This window comes from Pinus tabuliformis, chromosome X (assembly GCF_031772625.1).
Source record: "Pinus tabuliformis cultivar Carrire ecotype Pingquan chromosome X, CPIR1, whole genome shotgun sequence".
Lineage (NCBI taxonomy): Eukaryota > Viridiplantae > Streptophyta > Pinopsida > Pinales > Pinaceae > Pinus > Pinus tabuliformis.
The window spans coordinates 1,224,737,948-1,224,758,154 of NC_142308.1; positions in this window are offsets into that span (position 1 = coordinate 1,224,737,948).

Genomic DNA, 20,207 nt, shown 5'->3' on the forward strand with positions numbered 1-20,207 from the left:
CAACTTCCTTCTAGCCCTTTCCTCCACTTGCAGCTTTCCCACCAAAGTTTCGATGTGTCATGCAGTCTCTAAGGTTTTATGATACATATTTGCTAGAGTCCTAGATTCATCGCTATCAATAATCTAGCCCACCTCTTCCTCAGTTATGTTTTTCGGGACACCCTTCGCTGCCTTCGCACCTCATTTTCCCAAACTTCAATAATCTATTTGCATTTTTGTGGCATTGTGGCATGGTAATTCTCAGCTTTTATCCTCGTTGTTGTCTCCATGTGCGAGTGTTTTCTGGAACCAACACCTTATGTATCCACTCTGGGTCTACCTCTCAGCCTACCCCGTGCACCTCTAAACTTTCCCGTTACACTCTCTGAGACCTTGCTTTCCTTCGTAACTATAACTATCACAAGCTCACTATTCCCCCACCTATTTTCACTCTGACTTAGGTCGAAAATGTTTGTTTCCAAACCCCAGTTTAAAGTTGATATCACTTACATTCCTTGCCTTATTGACCTTTTTGTATTTTCCCTCTCCATTTTCGGTATCTCTAATCTACCGACAATGTTGCTGCTACTTCGTGTGTGCCTATCGTCACTCTCCCGATCATTTGTCCTTCCTAGTGGTTTGTACAAGCTAAATATTATTTCCTTTATGTGACACCTTATTTCTTCCACCAGGTTGACTACAAGGATCTTCTTATCACGAAATATTATTCTATTTCGCTCCTTCAATACTACCCAAAGGATGAAGCCCGATACCAGGTTCGATGTGAGGTTCACCACCTCATTTTTTGTATAATGAAATCGCAATTTCCTTACCATTTCCTGAATGTTATCCTTGATTTGTTCTATTTGTATCAAGATGACAGTCATCCAAACCCATAATACCTTTGTATAGTTGCAGGTTTCCAATAAATGATTTAAATTCTTCTCTGCATTCTCACAAAAACAAAACCATGAGGCTCTAATATATCCTCTCTTAAGCAGCTTTTCCCAAGTTAGAACCTTTTTGTGCAAGGCCAACCAAAATAAAATTTGATTTTTGGCCAAAGTGTGGACATCCATAATTTCCTCCAAGATGGGTCATATATATCAGTATGTCCCTCACTGAGATATACTTTTTCTTCTGCAAGATTGAAATCCCCTCTTTTTTCCCCCATCTTCATTGGTCCTGGTTCTCATTGAATAATATTTTTCTCTTACTCAGTTCCTCTGCTAAACTCTAAATTGCTTGGTCATTCTGGCCTGGATGCTGAAAAATGGTTAATTTTCATCTTCTACTTGTTATTTTCTAGTACCTATTCCCAGAACTGGTGAACTTATTTGTACCCTTGATCCTCCATAATTAATTGGATGGAGCACCATTCCTCCCTATTTAACTTAGGTTTTCTTGTCATGCATTATCCCCTTCCATTTCTAATCTCCCAAAAACAATTTTGTTATATTGTTTCTCTATTATTCCAGGCCAAGTGCCAGATTGTCAACCCCTAAATTGAACCCGATATATGGACAAGCTCCTTTGTGCTATAGTTAGGTGCATACTTTTCTTTCCAAATATTTTCCCATGGCGTCGACCCCCCTTTTAACCACCTCCACCATATTTTTTCTCCACTCGTTTTATTAATTATCTATGGATCCTGAAGACTGAGGCTCCCTACATCTTTCCATTTTCAAATTTTATTCTAGGCCACTAGCGCCCATTTTCTTTTCTCCTCTACTCCGCACTAAAGAAAGTTCCTTTATATTTCTTTGATCTTTTGCAACAAACCTTTAGGATCTAGGAAGATAGATAACATGTAACATAGAATTGATTGTAGCACATCCTTGGTCAGTACAAGATGACCGGCCAGGTTTAGATCCCTGATGGTCCATCTCTTTAGGCTATCATCTAGCATCAAATGACCTTTTCCCAGTTAGATTTCTTCCAATCCTAAAATGTTAGAGAGACCCAAATATATTTGGATGGGAGAGATCTTCTTTGGAAGTTGTTAACAGCGAAAAATAGTACACCTGTTAGTACAATCCATAAGACATTAAAAGTGTCCAGCAAAATGCACAAGTGGAAATTTTTCCAGCCGAATACATTATGAAGATTTAAAAATCAAAAGTTCTCCTAAGGTACAAAGTTTATAAAGGAAATTAATTAAGGTCATGTTTATATTTCTTTGATAAATGCACACGCGTGGCATAACCTCCAAAAGCTGCAGAGTTGCAGAAAAGGATGACTTAGCAGTCCAGGACCACTCTACACACTTGGAGCTGATTTTCTAACATGAGATTGGCATAGTATAGTCGAATTCGAGTCGCCTTGGGGAAGTGCAACCCTTAATGGAATCCCCTTGTCCTACATGTACTAAGAGAGGTAAGATGGATTAAAAAAACTCTATATAAACAGGCCATGGGATAGCTAAAACAAAAGAGATTGTTATGCTGGCCAAATTGTTGTTTGAGAAAACCAGCATTCCATTGTTGAAGCCAAGGAAGTGAAGAGCACTAGTATGTTGGCCAAATTGCTTCTAAGCAACCCAACATCGTAGTGAGTGTTATAGACATATTTGGGCACTGCAACCCCAATCACATATGTCAATGAACCAAGGGCTCTTAAACCCTTAAAAGTGTTGTTTCACACCCTAAAAGATAAAGTTCAACTGATTACATAATTTCCCAGAAGTTCTCCCTGAAAAACCACTCAGAACTGGTCAAAACTAGACCATATGGACTGCTCAATGCTAAGGCTGCGATGCATACTAGCTGTTACACTGGCCCGGTGTGATGCATACTAAAATAGCCTTCTGTAGGGTGCGATGGGCGAGAGTAGACAAATGGTAGAGACAGTTTGCTAAGTGGAAACCGAGAGAATCTTCTAGAAACTTCTCATATGACACTTGCTTCTCTGAATTCACCCAGGGATGAGTAAGAGATCATGAAATCTCCAAGTGGAACCAAGAACTATTAGTGAAATGACACTAATCAAAAACCTAGAAGCTGACTCACCCCTCTGCAAATATGTATAAATGGACCCCTCATCTCAGAGATCCAAAAGGCTGGAATTTTGTAATTTGTAAGGAAGTGCTATTGGTTTCTCTTTGATACATTGTATTGTTGGGTGATCTTGCTTTTCATGAGGTGAAGAGGGCTTTCATGCTAGGAGGATGATGCTGGATCAAACAGCTGGGTTGTAATCCTCTATTCTACTTCTACTGTCAATAAAGTTATTTGAGTTTTCCTCCATATACTTGTGTACTTGTGAATCTCGCATTTGTGAATGCAATTGTATGGTTAATGTACTTTTGATTCTACATTGTTTATGGTATTATAGATATCTATGCTTTGATGGTGTTTTGTTGCTTTGTCTCTACAGGTGTTCTTTAAAGCGGGACAAGTGAGAAAGGAGTGGCAAGCTCTATCAAAGGAGAGAGGAAACAAGCAAGGAGCCAAGCAAAAGATTAAGGTTGGTGCTTGCTGCTTCTCTCTTATCTATCATACATAAAGGAAAACACAAGTTACTTTGAATTGTTTGTTTCTAAGATAGCTACATGTCTTAGTGGGACTAGCAGATCAAATAGAAACTAGTTTTCCCGGAAACAAAATGGCGACTCCGCTGGGGAGTGAATAGTTTGTTTGTTTGTTACTGATGTTTTCTTTATAAACTACAGACGGAGCCTAAAGTTAAGCCAGCTAGCCTTCAAGCTGCTTTTGCTATGCAACTACAAAGTATATCAATGCTACTTCATTCAATCTCCTGGTTGGTTTATGAACTGAACATCTGACTTGAAAACATCTTACGTGCCCTGGTGGTAGCTCAATAACTTGATAAGATCATACCCCTATACTTTGTTGTTATTTTCCATCATAGCTCAGCCTAAATCACTGAACTTAGCTGCAAATTTTGAGCAAAAACCAAGCTCAGTTTCATTCCCTGGTCCATTGCACTATCTCTAACTGGTAGCCTGGATGCATTGCACCTCCCGTGTGTTGCAAGTGAGATGCATCCCTGTTTCCCTTAAGGACAGGTGCGATGACTAAATGAGACTATTTTCTTCTCTGGAATTTGGTTTTTTCTTCATTGTTTTCAGCTCTATTCAATTGTTTTGCTGCTTATGATCAATATATAATTGTTGAAGGCTTCTTCCTTTACATTATTTAGCCTCCATTGATCAGGAATTGTGAATGTTTTTAATGTATTTTTCATCATTTATAGTCCTCCTTTGCAAATAGTAGCTTAATCGAACTATCGTCTTTTGATTCAAAAGTGTCGCAACTGTCATTATGAGTTGAAAAGAAGAGTGTCGTAAAGTCTTCCTCTTCTAGATAGTCGATTGTACTTTTTCCATTGTATTTGATTTGACTTGTCAGTATTTGAAGTGTCGAAAGTAGTTTTCCGTTCAAAATTGAAAGTGTCATCTTAGTATTCCTTTTGTTTTGAAAAGAAATTGTTGAAGTGTCACTTTGAAGAAAATAGTTTAGATCTGTACTTAGTTTTCTTTTTGGCATTCTCACATTAAGGAAACGAAAAAACAAATACATGCATGTGCATTTGCATTTAGACTGCATGCGGAAAATGATTTAGGAAAAGTGCATTTAGTGTGTGCTCTCTGCTCTCTATTGAAAGAATCGTACTTTTCTTTCCTTAGTATCTAGGATTTTCATTGCTAAAAGAAAATAGACGACTGTTTATCATTTTAGATTGAATATTTAGGAATTTTACATCTACATCACGTGGTGAACCTTGAAAGGAAAACTTCTTAAAAAAGATCAACTCTAAAATAAACCTCAATGAACATAAAAATGCTTTGGAACCTAACGCACAACATCTAGAAGTCTAGGCTAGAGACGTATTCCGATGTCGTAAAGCCTGGTAACTATCGTTTTCATCGAAGGTTGGGTGATTCCTCCTCTTTGATACGACAAGTGTCAGTACGGATTTGTGCTCCACGTACTGTCCAGTATATATTGGGAGACCAAAATAGGCTGATTCATTTATCCTTAGGAAGCTGTGTCTGCCACCCTATCGATCGCAATGCACTGAACACAACATTCGGGAAGATTGACTGTCGTATGTAAAATCCTTGGTAATTTCTCTTTAATTTACCACCAAGGTGTATATTGTTGTTTTGCAATTGGTTTGGTAATCCCTCTGTCTAGATTTCTGGAGTAGTCACTTTCGTTCCTTTTCGACTCCTTAAAAGAAAAGGTCCATCTAAGCACTTGTCACTTCAGGCTCATTAAAAATCGAAGGTGACTAGAGTCACCTCTAGCTTTTTCTCGACTCTTAAAAATTGAAAACGCAAGTTGTGTCCAAGCATCATAAATTTATTTAATTCGAAATAACATCCTTGTTCCCTTGTTGATCTTAGGTTGAGGTAATGGAATCCACCAATCAAGGATTTCCCCTTGGGGGGAATCCTAGTCCTTTCTCTTCTTGGGGAGATATTGGTGCTCCATACATGGCTACATTGTCCCTTCCAGGAATCACAATTGGCCTGCCAGTATGGCTATTCTCAACCTTTGTCGTTCAAAACACCATAATTCCTCAGCAATCGAATCAGCAACCAGATGATACTAGAGTTGCTCCCTCACCTTCTACTTCGTTTGTTTCTCCCTCTCCTTCTTCCTCTTCGCTTGGTGAAACTAGTGATACTAAAAACCAAGTAACTGAGAAGAAGAAGAAAGGGAAGGAGAAGAAGAAGAAGAAGCCAGTCAAGCAAGGGGGCAACCATGCATCGTCCGGCAAAAATCCGCACACCACACCTTCCAAACCCAAATCTCCATGCATAATTTGCAAAGGAAACCACTTTCATCGAGATTTTCCTTGCATCCCGCGGATCTTGAGAGACTGGTCTCCCCGCTTGCACCATTCGGTGTCATCAACCTCTATCGATCATGTTGAGAACTCACCATCGACTAGTGGAAGTGAAGTCAATGGACAAAAAGGAAGATCTAGATTTCCTTGTAGGTTGTGTGAAGGCGATCATGCCCTCCACCGTTGTCCTTTTCTGGACGAAGCTAAAAGTGTCTTGGATAACTGTCCTGCTTCACCGCAGCGACTTCCACCTGGATATAAGAAACTCTTGCCAAGTCCATCGCTAGTTGAAAATCCGATTGACATGCCTCTTTTGTCGGTCGAAACGCCTATCATTGAAGATAAACCCTCTGAGTCCATATCAAACCAAAGTCAACAGGTCGAGATGGCAGTCGACCCAGTCTTACCTTCAGAAGGTCCACCTTCAGATGATATAGTATCCAAAGAGAATGAGAACGACACCGTTTAAACTCTTTTTGTTAACACAGAGTCTGATGAACATGGGGGAAATCTACCCATTCCTTTACCACAGGAGGAAAGTTCCCCATTTCAAGAGATTCATCCAGCTGTTTATTCGGTCCCCCCTCCAAGCAATCTAGTCATTTCCTTTGATTGGAATCTACTAGCGAGACCTCGCCTTCCATCTAATGTACCATTCCGAATCATAGTACAAGTTTACAGAATGATCATGTCTGGCACTATCATAGATGAAGGGGCTTCTGTGAGTATCCTTTCCTCAACTTCTTGGAAAGCACTTGGTTCACCATTGATTTTGCCTAAGAATTGAAATTTGTCAGGCTTCAACAAAGGAACCAGTCGACTGTTAGGGATCCTTCCAAATTTGCCTATAACTTTGGGAAGGGAAACCATTCACTTGAATGTGATGGTAGTCCAAGGGTCACTAGATTACAATATACTCCTTGGGCATGACTACGTTTACAGCATGAGAGCTATTGTTTCCTCACTCTTTCGGGTGATGTGTTTCCTGTATGAAGGCAGAATGGTGCAGCTTGTCGACCAACTTTCGTTTCCTAGTTCAAACACGGCTACGAGTCAAACACCATCCCTAAATGGTCTCTTTGTTCAAGGAATGTCCCTTCAACCTCTAGTTCATCCACCTAATTACTGCGAGTGATTCGGTGAATGTAATGAAGCTTAGGGGGCATGCACCCTGGTCTGCTTCGGCAGGCAAACCCAGCTGAAAAAATAGATTTCCTCGTAGGATATATTATTGATCTGAAACACCATTTCCTTGTAGGATTTGAGTATCAGTCTGAAACTCGAACATTATGTGATTGGAAGCTCACACCATTCAACTTTGTCTATTTCGATGGACAGAGCCGAGGAAGTGTTTTGTCTACTCCATAGATGAAATGATCCTGCTTAAATGCAGGAACTTCCATAAGGGAACTAGAAATTCTCGTTTTCTCAACACCTGGGGGCATGCAAACCTTTTTTACGCAAGTGAAAAGCGACCAGCGTAACTCTAACCTCGTAGTATTTTAGCCTAACTTTTAGTTCAACTACTTAGGTTAGGTGAATGGAAGCTCACACCATTCAATTTTGTTGGCGACCCCGGCAAAGCAAAGGAAATGTTTTATCTAAACTATCCTACTTGGCCTCAATAGTTCGTTAAATCTTAGTGTAGTTAGTTCTGTAGTTGGTCGTTTCTAACTTGCATGAAAAGGCAACTGAGCAAAGTTTCACATGGGGCAAGCTCACTAAAAAATGAACCTACTAATAAGAGACATCTTTAAAGATGACTGGCATGAGCAATGTTACCGCAGGGTTCAAGCTCATTAAAAAATAAACCTGCCACTGAGCATAGTTTCTAAAGATTCAAGTTCATTAAAAAATGAATCCACCCTCGGTAAATAACCTTTGTGATTGCATTTCTATCAGCCTTTTGAGCCTTGGTCATGTTCTTTCCGTCACCTCCACTCTTTTAGTCGATTATACGCCTCCACTTGATTGTTTACCCTTTTGAGGAACAGCTGCGATGCGTGATTCTATTAGCCACCCTTGTTACACTGCCATGTTTGAGAAAGTTCCAAACTTACCTGGAACCAGTTGCTACCTGGATACATCACTCATTCCTCAAAAGTGAGTCTCTTTTAAGCTCTTTTTAGACTCATAAAATATGAAAAGATTGCCGAGCTACTGGCCTTTCCAGCTCGTTAAAGTAAAGGGAAGTGCCATCCCTCCTTTACATTTTAATATTTTTGGACCGGAGGGATCATTACACAAAAAGATCGAGTGCTTGTCATCCCTTTCAAAAAGTCATCCCTTTCGTATTATTTTATACTTTTTCGGACTTAAGGGATTATGCCACGAAAAAGGACTACTAGAGTTTCCTTTCCGTCTCTTTTCAAACTCTCTAAACATGAAAAGGACTGAGTTATCTTTGTCATTAAACTTGTTAAAACAATAGCGACAAACTTGTCCATCTGGACAAGAGTGAGTTTCACTGTCACTAGGCTCGCTAAAACATAGCGACAGGTTTGCCTGAAGGGAAAATTATAGAACAAGCATATGTTATCCTCCTCAAGCTTGACAAAAATAAAAAGGTATTGGTCAGCAATGACTGGGGAAAAAGGGAAGAAAACTTGAAGAACTTCATTGGTAGCAGGTCGCTCTTGAACATGACACTTTCACTCCATCACCATGATTGAGTCGGGTTGGGTTATTCCATTCACCATCACCATTGGTCCTTCATACCATCCATGGGGTTAACGCTACCGATCCATCTCAGTGTCGCCAATATGTTCAAGAGAAGTCATTCAGAGAATTCACCAACCCAGCTAACGCCTCATCCACTGCAATACCTTCACTCTCCATTTTTCATGACCGCCATTCCTGAACCTTGTATCATCAGATCGTTTTCACCTCTAGAAAATCATTTGCTTCGTTTCGTGTCGTAGATGTGGGATTCATTAAGGCCCTCCTACGACGGGTCACTTCTTGTCAACATCAGCTCATTATCCAAGAAGTTAACTTAGGAACAACCCTTTCAGTACTTTGAAGCTTGCATGCCTCAATGGCAAGTTTCTCACTTTCGGCGACAGGTTTACATCAATGGCCTTCGACTGAAAGATTTTGCGTGGTGTTCGACATCAGATCCTATATTCACACCATGTGAATTGTACTGTAGTACCTTGAGGGTCATTATCATTATCGGTGATTCCTCTCACGCCTGTTAACAGCTTACATCATTGGTTGGTAATCAGGCGATGTCTTTCCATGTTCGACTTCAGAACATCTTTTCACATGGATCGACTTGTACATCGGGTGAAGATTGAACGAGTTTGAAGACCCCGAATCTAGTTTCATCCATCCGGGCTACGATATATTCAGGAAATTAAATACATCAAATGTACACCATAGCTGCATAGATGATCATCCAAGATAAGGGATGATGGCTCTACAAGAATCACTAGTCTACAACACAGACGGTTGTCTGTCCTATGTACATGAAAATGAATTTATAAAGCTAAACATGGGAATGCCCACCTCATCTAGATCATGAAAATAATATGAAGATAATGTATTGTATTGTATTTTATACAGGTCACCTACCAGTTCGAAAAACCTTGGATCCTCATGTTAAAGCATTTCACCTGACATCAGAAGATTTACAACCTCATGCTTTAGGGGGCAACTGTTATACACATATTTTGGCACTGCAACCCCAATCACATATGTTGATAAACCAAGGGCTCTTAAACCCATAAAAGTGTTGTTTCACACCCTAAAAGATCAAGGTCAACTGATTACATCATTTCCCAGAAGTTCTCCCTTGAAAAACCACTCATAATTGGTCAAAACTACACCATACAGACTGCTCAATGCTAAGGGTGTGATGCATACTAGCTGTTACACTGGCCAGGTGTGATGCATACTAAAAGAGCCTTCTGTAGGGTGTGATGGGTGAGAGTAGACAAATGGCAGAGACAGTTTGCTAAGTGGAAACCCAGAGAATCTTCTAGAAACTTCTCATATGACACTTGCCTCTCTGAATTCGCCCAGGGATGAGTAAGAGATCATGAAATCTCCAAGTGGAACCAATAACTATCAGTGAAATGACACTAATCAAAATCCTAGAAGCTGACTCACCCCTCTGCAAATATCTATAAATGGATCCCTCATCTCATAGATCCAAAAGGCTGGAATTTTGTAATTTGTAAGGAAGTGTTGTTGGTTTCTCTTTGAGACATTGTATTGTTGGGCGATCTTACTTTTCATTAGGTGAAGAGGGCTTTCATGCTAGGAGGATGATGCTGGATCAGATAGCTGGGTTGTAATCCTCTCTTCTACTTCTACTATCAATAAAGTTATTTGAGTTTTCCTCCATATACTTGTGTACTTGTGAATCTCGTATTTGTGAATGAAATTGTATGGTTAATGTATTTCTGATTCTACATTGTTTATGGTATTATAGATCTCTATGCTTTGATGGTGTTTTGTTGCTTTGTCTCTACAGGTGTTCTTTAAAGCGGGACAAGTGAGAAAGGAGTGGCAAGCTCTATCAAAGGAGAGAGGAAACAAGAAAGGAGCCAAGCGAAAGATTAAGGTGGGTGCTCTCTACTTCTCTCTTATCTATCATACATAAAGGAAAACACAAGTTACTTTGAATTGTTTTTTTGTAAGATAGATACCCAACTTAGTGGGACTAGCAGATCAAATAGACACTAGTTTTCCTAGAAACAGTGAGTGAAGAGAAATCGACCATTTGGAAAGTCTTCACACTTCTTTGAGAGATAGGAGAAACTTGAAAAGATATTGAGGAAAACAAACCCCCTTGTTGAGGATTTTTGAGCTCCCTAGCTCAAAAAATCCTCTTCAAGTGGCTAATATTCTAGTTGTATTCAACCTCTACCACCAACAATCAATAAAGGGAGATTTTTCCATATTTTGTTGATGTGTTTGCTCCATTTGAGCATTGTTTTGTTTATGAACCTCTTTATTTAAGTTTATGTTTATGTATGTATTGTTTCCACTATTTAAAATGTTGTGTTTATTTAATTCTATCCACGAACAACACCAATTTTGATTATGATCCTTTGCAGGTAACAATCCACTACTAAGGAGGTGTTTTTTGGTACACTTGTGCTCCAAAAACACCACAACAGGAATGGAGACAATATTGATCTCTTTTCGTTAATTTAGAGATTATTTGCAAGACCTCCTCTTCGCACAACCATCCTTAAAGGTGCTCTTGACCTCCCTGGATATTTTACAGTCCCCTAGGATCTATTCTAAGCCTGTGGAAGTGAAAAATTTTGAAATATTTCTTGCCTGCGTGATTTTTTCTCTGACAGATGCAGAGCGCGCGTCCGATTCTGCAAAAAAATCATGGACTGCACATCTGTTTCTGTAAAACCCGCGCGATAGACAAAAAGAAAAGAAAAGCCTTGTATTTTTCAGTTTTCTCAAGTGATTGGTAGCCTTTGGTGAATTTTGTTCACCTTTGCATTCTGAATTTTCTATTTAGTAGCCTTGATTGCTTGAATGAGCCCTAATTCATCAAGAAATTAGTTTTTTTTGTATTTTCAACAAATACCCACATATCTTAATTAGGGAGGAAAGTAAGTAGCCAAAATCCACATATGGTTTAAAAATATTTTGCTGAAAATCCTACAAATCACATAGCTTAATTAGTGAAGCAAGTAAGTGTCCCATTATCCACGAATCTTTCTACTAACCAAAGAATTTTTTGGGACTAGGAGAAAATGTTACTAGAGAAATTAAGTAATCTCTTCTTTGCTTGCCTATCTTAGACGAACCTAGGATTTCATATGAAAACCTTCTCGAAAACATTTGAATTTCCATCTCCCTCATTAAACTCCACATATTTCAATAGGAAAAATGTAAGTGGCCCATAATCCACAAATATATTTATTTTCTCCATGCAAGGAACAACCAACACTTAATGCAATTAGTAGGATGCTAAAAAGGATCTTCGCATATCCACATCTTATCACACTTTCTATAGTCACATGCATCACACACTAAGCCTTCATACTCTTTGTACTCAAGGATCATCCAACTTTTGGGTATTTGGTTACTTAGCCTGTTTTGGCTTACAAAGTCACTCCATAAGTGAATTACACCTCTTTAAAATCAACCATAACTTGAATAAATTAAATTTCTCCACAGGGGCCACCAAAAACTTTATAGCTCAGGTTAGGACCATTGGGGGTAGGCATCCCATAAGCCGCCATGGTCATGTTACACCATTGAAACATAGTTGTTGAATTTTTAGGGAGCTTAAAATCCTTCAATCATCCCACAGAAAAGAAAACCCGAGCATGGGAGAGACCCGATCCAGAGGGGGTTTGGCTTAGGTATAGTGCATGCGTACTATTTGGGGATACTTGACCCATCTATTGCTTGGTATTGGTAACTGAAAACCAAGATGCTAAAGGCTTGAACGCTCACATGAGACGAAGGTACTTAGTGACCAAATCTAGGGCATCCTTTCCCTATAGGTGATGGTGCAGGCAACACTTGAGCCTCATTACCATTACCTTGGTTGATTCTTCAGTTGTTGGAAGGCGTCACCAATTCCTTCGGGACGTTTCCCCATGACCCATTAGAGGATACCTAAGTAAGGCCTGGTTACTTTGAGAGTGGATAGGATGACTAGGTCTACATTGGATTTTTTATCATACACAACAAACATAAATCCCTTTTTTGTTTGATTGATCACATAGTTTAATTACTAAAGGAAAATAAACCGTTTATATTTTCTCTTTGTTTTATGTATGTGATCCTATTGCATTTATATTTATCTCCTTCCCTCAGTATCACACACTCTAAATCGAGACAGCAGGGGACCCCAAGGCTCCCTATCGATCTATACATTTTCTAGAACTCCCTCCATTACCGAGAGGTGTGCCAGGACTCACACCATTTAGGCATCGAGGACGACACTTTGCCACCATTATCGGATCTTCCTTTATTCGTGCATATTTTCTTAGAACTCCTCCTCGACAAAGTACACCTTTCACCACTCTAGAAATTTCCCCACGTGCTACCCCCTTTGGGAGCACACACACCTCTCCTCCGAACAGTCCCCGAGATACCCATCAGGGTAGTTCTCCTGAGACATTCCCACATAGAAATACATTGCATATAACTGTCCAGAATCATTTTATGATGGGAGATAATGCACAAATCCCATTCTTAGCGTCGTTAAATCTCCTAATATTTAAGTAAGCTAACGAATGACCTGATCACACATGGCCAAAATTGGCTAGCTATGCCCACAAATCTCCCTTCAGATATTCCAAAGTTTGAGGGAAAGTAGGGCGAAGACCTAGGGAACCGTGTCATGACGTTCCACCTATGATGTTCATCTAATAGTATCACAGAAGATACTATTAGATTATGACTATTTCAGCGCACCCTAATAGGGACTGTCGCGAAGTGGTATATAGACCAACCCTCTACATCTCATGGACCTTTAGCTCATGAACTACTTCTTTCCTTACTTTCTTCCAAGTCCCAGTCCACCATGATTTGGATTTGGAACTCCTAACCAACTTCAAACAAACACAAGCTATGCACATCTTGGATCATATCCATGAATGGTAGAAACATCGTAGCCTATGCAAAACTGACTTTGAAGCTAAAGTCAACTTGGAATTTTTCTTGAGATTCCTCACCTCTTAAATCTCTAAAGACATGGCTAAAACATTCCCGCAAATTGAGGAAGAAGCTATTAGTAAATCCAAACAAATGGAGCTTATCTATAACCAATCTGGGTCCATTTATCACATGCTCCCATATGCCCCACGCCTGCAATCTTATCGAGAAATCACAGGTGCATCCAATACTGCTGACAGACTAATTGGGGCCCTATCCCAAAGACATCAATATTTATCAACACCCTGTGTATCTAGTTAATGGACCATCATATGATGATACACCACCATTCTAAAATACATGGTAGTATAATGGTCAACTCGCACCTATGCACAATATAGTCAATAGGGTTAACCAATACCAGCCCCCACAAGGAGGCTCGTATCCACCTCCAGGAAATAAATACTCCTCTTGGAATATGAATAAGACGTCTTCTCCCTCGAATCAGTATGTTAACCATGGACAAGAGAACCAATATTCTACTTTCCCAGCACCACAATATAATATCTAGCTAATGAAAAGTAATGCACGGGTGAATCTAGTGCAACCTTCTCTCACTTCATCGCAACAATTAGAAGAACAACCAAACTCAGTTGGTCCTTCTAATGGTGCTAGGAAGAAACCTAAAAATAATCCAAGGGGAGAACCTGAGTGGGGAGGCAACAATCAGTAGCAACCCCAAAGGGCTCTGGGAAGGGATAACCCCAACCGGAACCAAAACCAGGGTACGACCAAAAATAACTCGTAGAAACAGGGCAAGAACACTAGTCTCCGAACTAAACATGCATGCGCTATCTACGGGGAGCACGACCATTATGCCCATCGCTATCCTCAACTTCCTAAGTTGAAAATGATACAAGAAAGTAGGGGGTAAGGCATCCAACAAACTACAGTCATGTAAGACCCCTTCCCCCATCAAGGAATTTTTAACACACAACAACAAAATCCCCAAACTCACCCATCTAGAGGGAACCTCAATAATTCTCCTAACCATGATATCTACATGATGGGAGATGACATCCTCTTACAAACAAGGAATCAAACTTATGAGACTCCCCCAAAGCCTAATCTGTCCACCTCGTCTATGGCCATACCTACTGGATCATTGACCATCACGCGACCTTCTATAGATGCCATGCCTAAAATGGTCAAAGGACCCTTACGGCATGCAAGGAACAATTCAAAAGTTTCCCATAGTTACAGCATAGTCAATGACTTAGCTCAATCACCATCAGCTATGTCAGTGCTTGAAGTCCTGCAGATGTGCCCAACCCAATGGAAATCCCTACTTTCTACTTTAGGCGCAATTGACCCATCTAATTCCCGCCTCATGGTCTTTGACTTGGACAAAGCTACTCCACGACTACTATCAATCGTCGCTTTCCAAATCCCTGTCTCAATCAAGAATATCAACATATATCATTGCATTGTCGATGAAGGGTATTCCACATGAATCATGTCCAAATCCGTTTGGAAAAAATTAGGATCCCCTGAACTTAAGCTTTCCGACATAATGATCAGAGCATACGACGGACACCCTTCATCCATTGTCGGCTTATACCCTAGCGTGCCAGTTAAGTTGGCTGGAAAAAATGTGTTAATATACATTGAAGTACTCGATGCCCAATTGGATAACAACATCCTTCTAGGCCAAAGCTATATGTATGAAATGATTGTAGTCGCCTCATCAATGTTCAGAACAATTATGTTCCCCCACGATGGGAAGTTCATTACCATTGATCAACTCACATACTATGAGAAGGAAAATTCACCCACACCAGATGGAATTTTTCCCTTAGTATCGTCCTCCCAAGAGGTGGTCACTACTTACACTGAGCTCAGCCCGAGCCAGTTTAAGCCATTAACCCTCCTAGGAACATTCCCAGGAGACCCTCCAGTAAGACAAGAGCTTGTCCCAAATACCAGAGCACTGGTGTGCATGATGACTTCATCAAACACTTCCTAAATCCTGGAATCAATTCCAAACACCCCACCTCGTGCAACTGAAGAATTCAATACCTTGTCTTAAACCACCACCTAGAAGCAAGAACCGGTTTTAGATAACAACATTATTACCAACCCAAATTCCTTTCCAAATTTATCACCAATACACCCTTCTTATATCCACCACCGGGTTTTTTCTCACACCAAGTCATCGCAACACTCACATTGCCTAACATAGCCCTCACAATACTAGTCTGGTATTTGGCCCCCAAGGCCACGCCAGCTAGCATAGGTTACACTGCAACAAGGGTAGTCCCTATTCCTCCTGAGGACAATAAGGCACCCCATACATCGCATACCTAGGTACCACCTACACCACAAGTAGTGTCGGTACCAACACCAGCTAAACCAAAACCAATGGATAATAAAAAAGGTAAAAAGGTGGAAGCCCCAAACGCTCCCTCCTCTAGGATCCCTCAACCTTGTGCTTTGTGTGAAACCATAGGGCACCCCACCAATAAGTGCCCCAAATTAAAAGAGCTCAAAGCTCTGATACATGCCCCAAAAGAGCCTGTAAACCCTCCAACCTCTATCGAGAAGAAGAACACACCCACACATATTAAAGAATTATGCACCAATCACGCATGTTCCATCTGCACAGAGTATGAGCATTATACCCATGATTTCCCTGAAGTTCCTCGATATAGAGATGCATTAGTAGTGTTCTCCCAATCCAATTCCCCATTACTCTCCACAGAGGATGGTTCCAAAAATATTTTTTACGTCATAAGCGAAGAAGCTTCCTACTCCTCTCCTTTGATGGGTCCATCAGCCTCTACCCATGGTCCGTGGCGATCAAATTAGACACATACCTCACCATCACCTACTTGTGATCTGTGTGACACATCAAAACATTTAATCAACCAATGCCCTGAGTTATGGGCATTTAACTGATTGTATCTAGTTCCCCATGTCACCCAACCAACAAGATCAAGATACAGGCATCAGACTTGCCAAATTTGTGCCAGAAACCATCACGTGCGATGCTCTCCCCATATTTCTCGATTCCATCCAATGTTAGGATTCCTACGGTGATTTATCGCAAAGAATTCAGATTTTCCTAGAGTAGAGATCAAACCATTAAGTCATTCAGCGCCACCTAAGAATGAAGCATCAATGTTGGTTCTATGTGTGTTTGAAGAAAAGAAGCCCCCAACAACAGGGTAGGACCCTGATTTTATTATCCCCCTTCAACACCACCAAAACAGATTAGACCATCCATGTGGTAACTAGGCATCAACACTCAGTACCATGAGACCAGTATGCGGAATATGTACTAATACTACTCATAGCAATGAAGCATACCCTATGTTATACACATTTTAACATCTTAGGAGTCAACACCAACATCCCATGGAAGAAGCTTCTCTTGCCCCTTGTACACTAATGAGAGAGCAAGAGTTTCTTCCAAAACATTTGCAACCATCTATAATTGAGATTCTGCTACCACCCAATGCTGATGACACACAACATCATATATGATTTATTTCCTCGTCCGTAGGAACCATGATTCATGCAGTTTGCTCATCATTTTTTGGTGTCGAGACTGCAAATTCCACCTCAATGGTGGTACCAACTCTGACGATGCAAAACCATCCAATATGCACCTTGTCAACCTCTCTAGGTTCTACAACTTCAACCGATGAGTCATATTCGTGCTTTTCCACTAGCACAACCAAGTCTACATCTCAAGACTTGGCCCACTCCCAGTAAACCTTGGATAATATTTTCCACTCAGATGAAGATATTCTCGAAGCCATGACAGAAACCTACTTTCCTTGGGATTCCATGCACCATCATTCATTTTTTCTACTTGAAAAAATATTTTCCCATAGCAGTAAGAGTACCCATGGCATCTGCGTTATTGAAAAAAAATACTTTCTCCTCCCAGGAAAAGTATATTAGTTCAAAAACCCCATTTCAGCACTTGATGCATTTGAGGAAGGGAACATGTCCAATATTTCAACTACCATTAAGGTGAATATTTGAAACAATCCTGGAAAAACCGAGGAAATATCCCTGGGGGAAATACGCTCTCCCAAAGAAATAGTCGCATACACATCCATATTCGAAGAATATAGAGATATTTTTGCATGGGACTACTCAGAGATGTTGGGCTTTAGGCCCACCATAGTGGAACATCATATTGACGTAGGGTCGAACACCCATCCTGTCTGAAAAAAATGTCAATTTCATCCCTTTAAGGCAAAAAAAATTAAGCAAGAAATTGATAAACTTCACAAAGATGGATTTATCTACCCATTTGCTTACACAACTTGGGTTTCCAACCTTATACTCATCACGAAAAAACAAGGTACCATTCGCGTTTTTACTGATTTTAGGGATCTAAACAAAGCATGCCCTAAATATAATTACCCAACACCATTCATTGATCAAGTCATTGATGCTTGCACCAATCATGAGGCCTTATCATTTATGGATGGGTTCTCTAGGTACAACCAAATTTAGATTCGTCATACAAATCAGTACAAAACAACATTCACCACCCCTTGGGGGACATTCGCATACCAAGTCATGCCCTTTGGTCTTAAAAATATCGGCGCCACTTTCCAGCGAGCCATGAACTACATCTTCCATGATCTAGCTCACCTCATCCTCACATATTTGGATGATCTCACAGTACGGTCCAAGAACCGTGCCAACCATTTAGAAGACCTCCACCTAGTGTTCCAAAGATGTCGCCAATATAACCTACACTTGAACCCCCTCAAGTGTGTATTTTGTGTCAATGCTAGAAGACTTCTAGGATTCATTGTTTCCCAACAAGGGATTAGAGTAGACCCCCTAAAAGTCTAGGCCATCAAAGATGTACCTCCACCAAAAAATTTAAAATAGTTACAAATATTACAGGGTAAGGCCAACTTCTTATGCCTCTTTGTACCAAATTACACCACTTGCGTGCAAGGTTTCCTGCACCTCCTTCGTCAAGACATCCCTTTCCAATGGGATGATCAAGCTCAAAAATCATTTGACGCTTTGAAAGATACCTTATCCCAAGCACCTTTAATTAGCCCCCTAACCACAACAAAGATTATACCCTATAATTGTGAGCCTCAGACATAGCCATAGCTGGGGTATTAGTCCAAGGTGGAGTAGACAACAAGGAGCATGTACTTTGTTACGTGAGCAAGAATCTATCCAAACCTGCATTAAAGTATGAGCTCAAAGAAAAAACAACCCTAGCCCTCATACATGCTGTACAAAAACTTCGACATTACATCATCCTTAGAACCACTATGGTGGTAGCAGCCATCAACCCCATACGATACATGCTCACTCATCATATGATGAACCACAAATATGCCCGATGGGTGGTTATTCTACAAGAGTTTGATCTTCATTTTACCACCCCCAAGAGAAAAATAGTGCTCATATTCGCTAAATTTATCACGGATCTCCAAAAGATAATTAGGGATCTCCGATTAACGAGGCTCTACCTGACAAACCTCTATTTTTGGTGTCTATGGATGACCCCTGGTACGTCGATATCTTTCTCTTTTGACAAACTCAAAAGTTCAAACCTCATCTTACACGTGACGATTGGAGACGCATACGCCAACAAGCCCCCTGTTACCTCCTATTAGGAGATTTCCTTTATCGGTGAGTCATTGACACCATCCTACGTCGATGTCTCGATCATCAACAAGCTAAGAAAACCTTAAATTAATTTCATAGAGGGGAATAGAGTGCCCATTTATTTGGAATGGCCACCGCCCAAAAGATCCTCCATGTTGGTTATTTTTTTGCCCACCCTCTTACACGATTGTATACAAGCAGTCAAAAGATGTGAGCGATGCCAAAAATACACTTGTAAGGCACACGCACCACCTACCCCCTTACATCTAGTTATAATGGCCGACCCCTTCTGCAAATGGGGTATCGACTTTATGACTTATAACCCCCCATCATCTGACAACCAAAAGTAAATTCTAGTAGTTGTGGACTATTTTACAAAATGGGAAGAATCAATGCCCACATATAATAACACCATTGAAACCACTTCACAGATTTTATTTAACCACGTCATAACGTGGTTTGATGTTCCCAAAGAATTGGTGTCAGACCATGGTAAACATTTCGAAAATGAAATCTTTCAAGAATTGTCCCAACACCTTGGTTTCTCTCACGAGTTTGCATCTCCATACTACCCCCAATCCAATGAGAAAGTAGAAGTTATCAACAAGGTCCTCAAAACCATGTTACAACATATGGTGAACACTCACAAAACTAAATGGCACCACATGGTGTTCTTAGCCCTGTGGGCATACCGCACCACCATAAAAGCATCCACATGATTCACACCCTTCCAACTCGTATATGGTATAGAAGCAGTACTTCCTATTGAGTGTGAGATCCCCATGCTACACTTAGCCATCGAGCTTCTAGAAGAAACCAAACTTTTGGAACAAAGATTAGCCTAGCTAGACCTCATCGACGAACATCGGTGAGAATCCCTTTAGAACTACAAAGCCCACAAGAAGAGGGTGAAGACCTTGTTCAACCACAACATCACTCCTTGGACATTCACTGAGGGAGAGTTAGTCCTCCGCTATGATGATTCCGAGGAAACAATAGGACCTGGAAAGTTTGAAACCCTTTGGAAGGGCCCATACATAATCAAGCATTTCCTCCACAAGGGGGTATACATACTATCAGAGCTTGATGGGACTTGCCTAAAAAATCTCGTCAATTGTCTCTACCTCAAACAATTTCATCCATAAAATGTTAGAGAAAACATG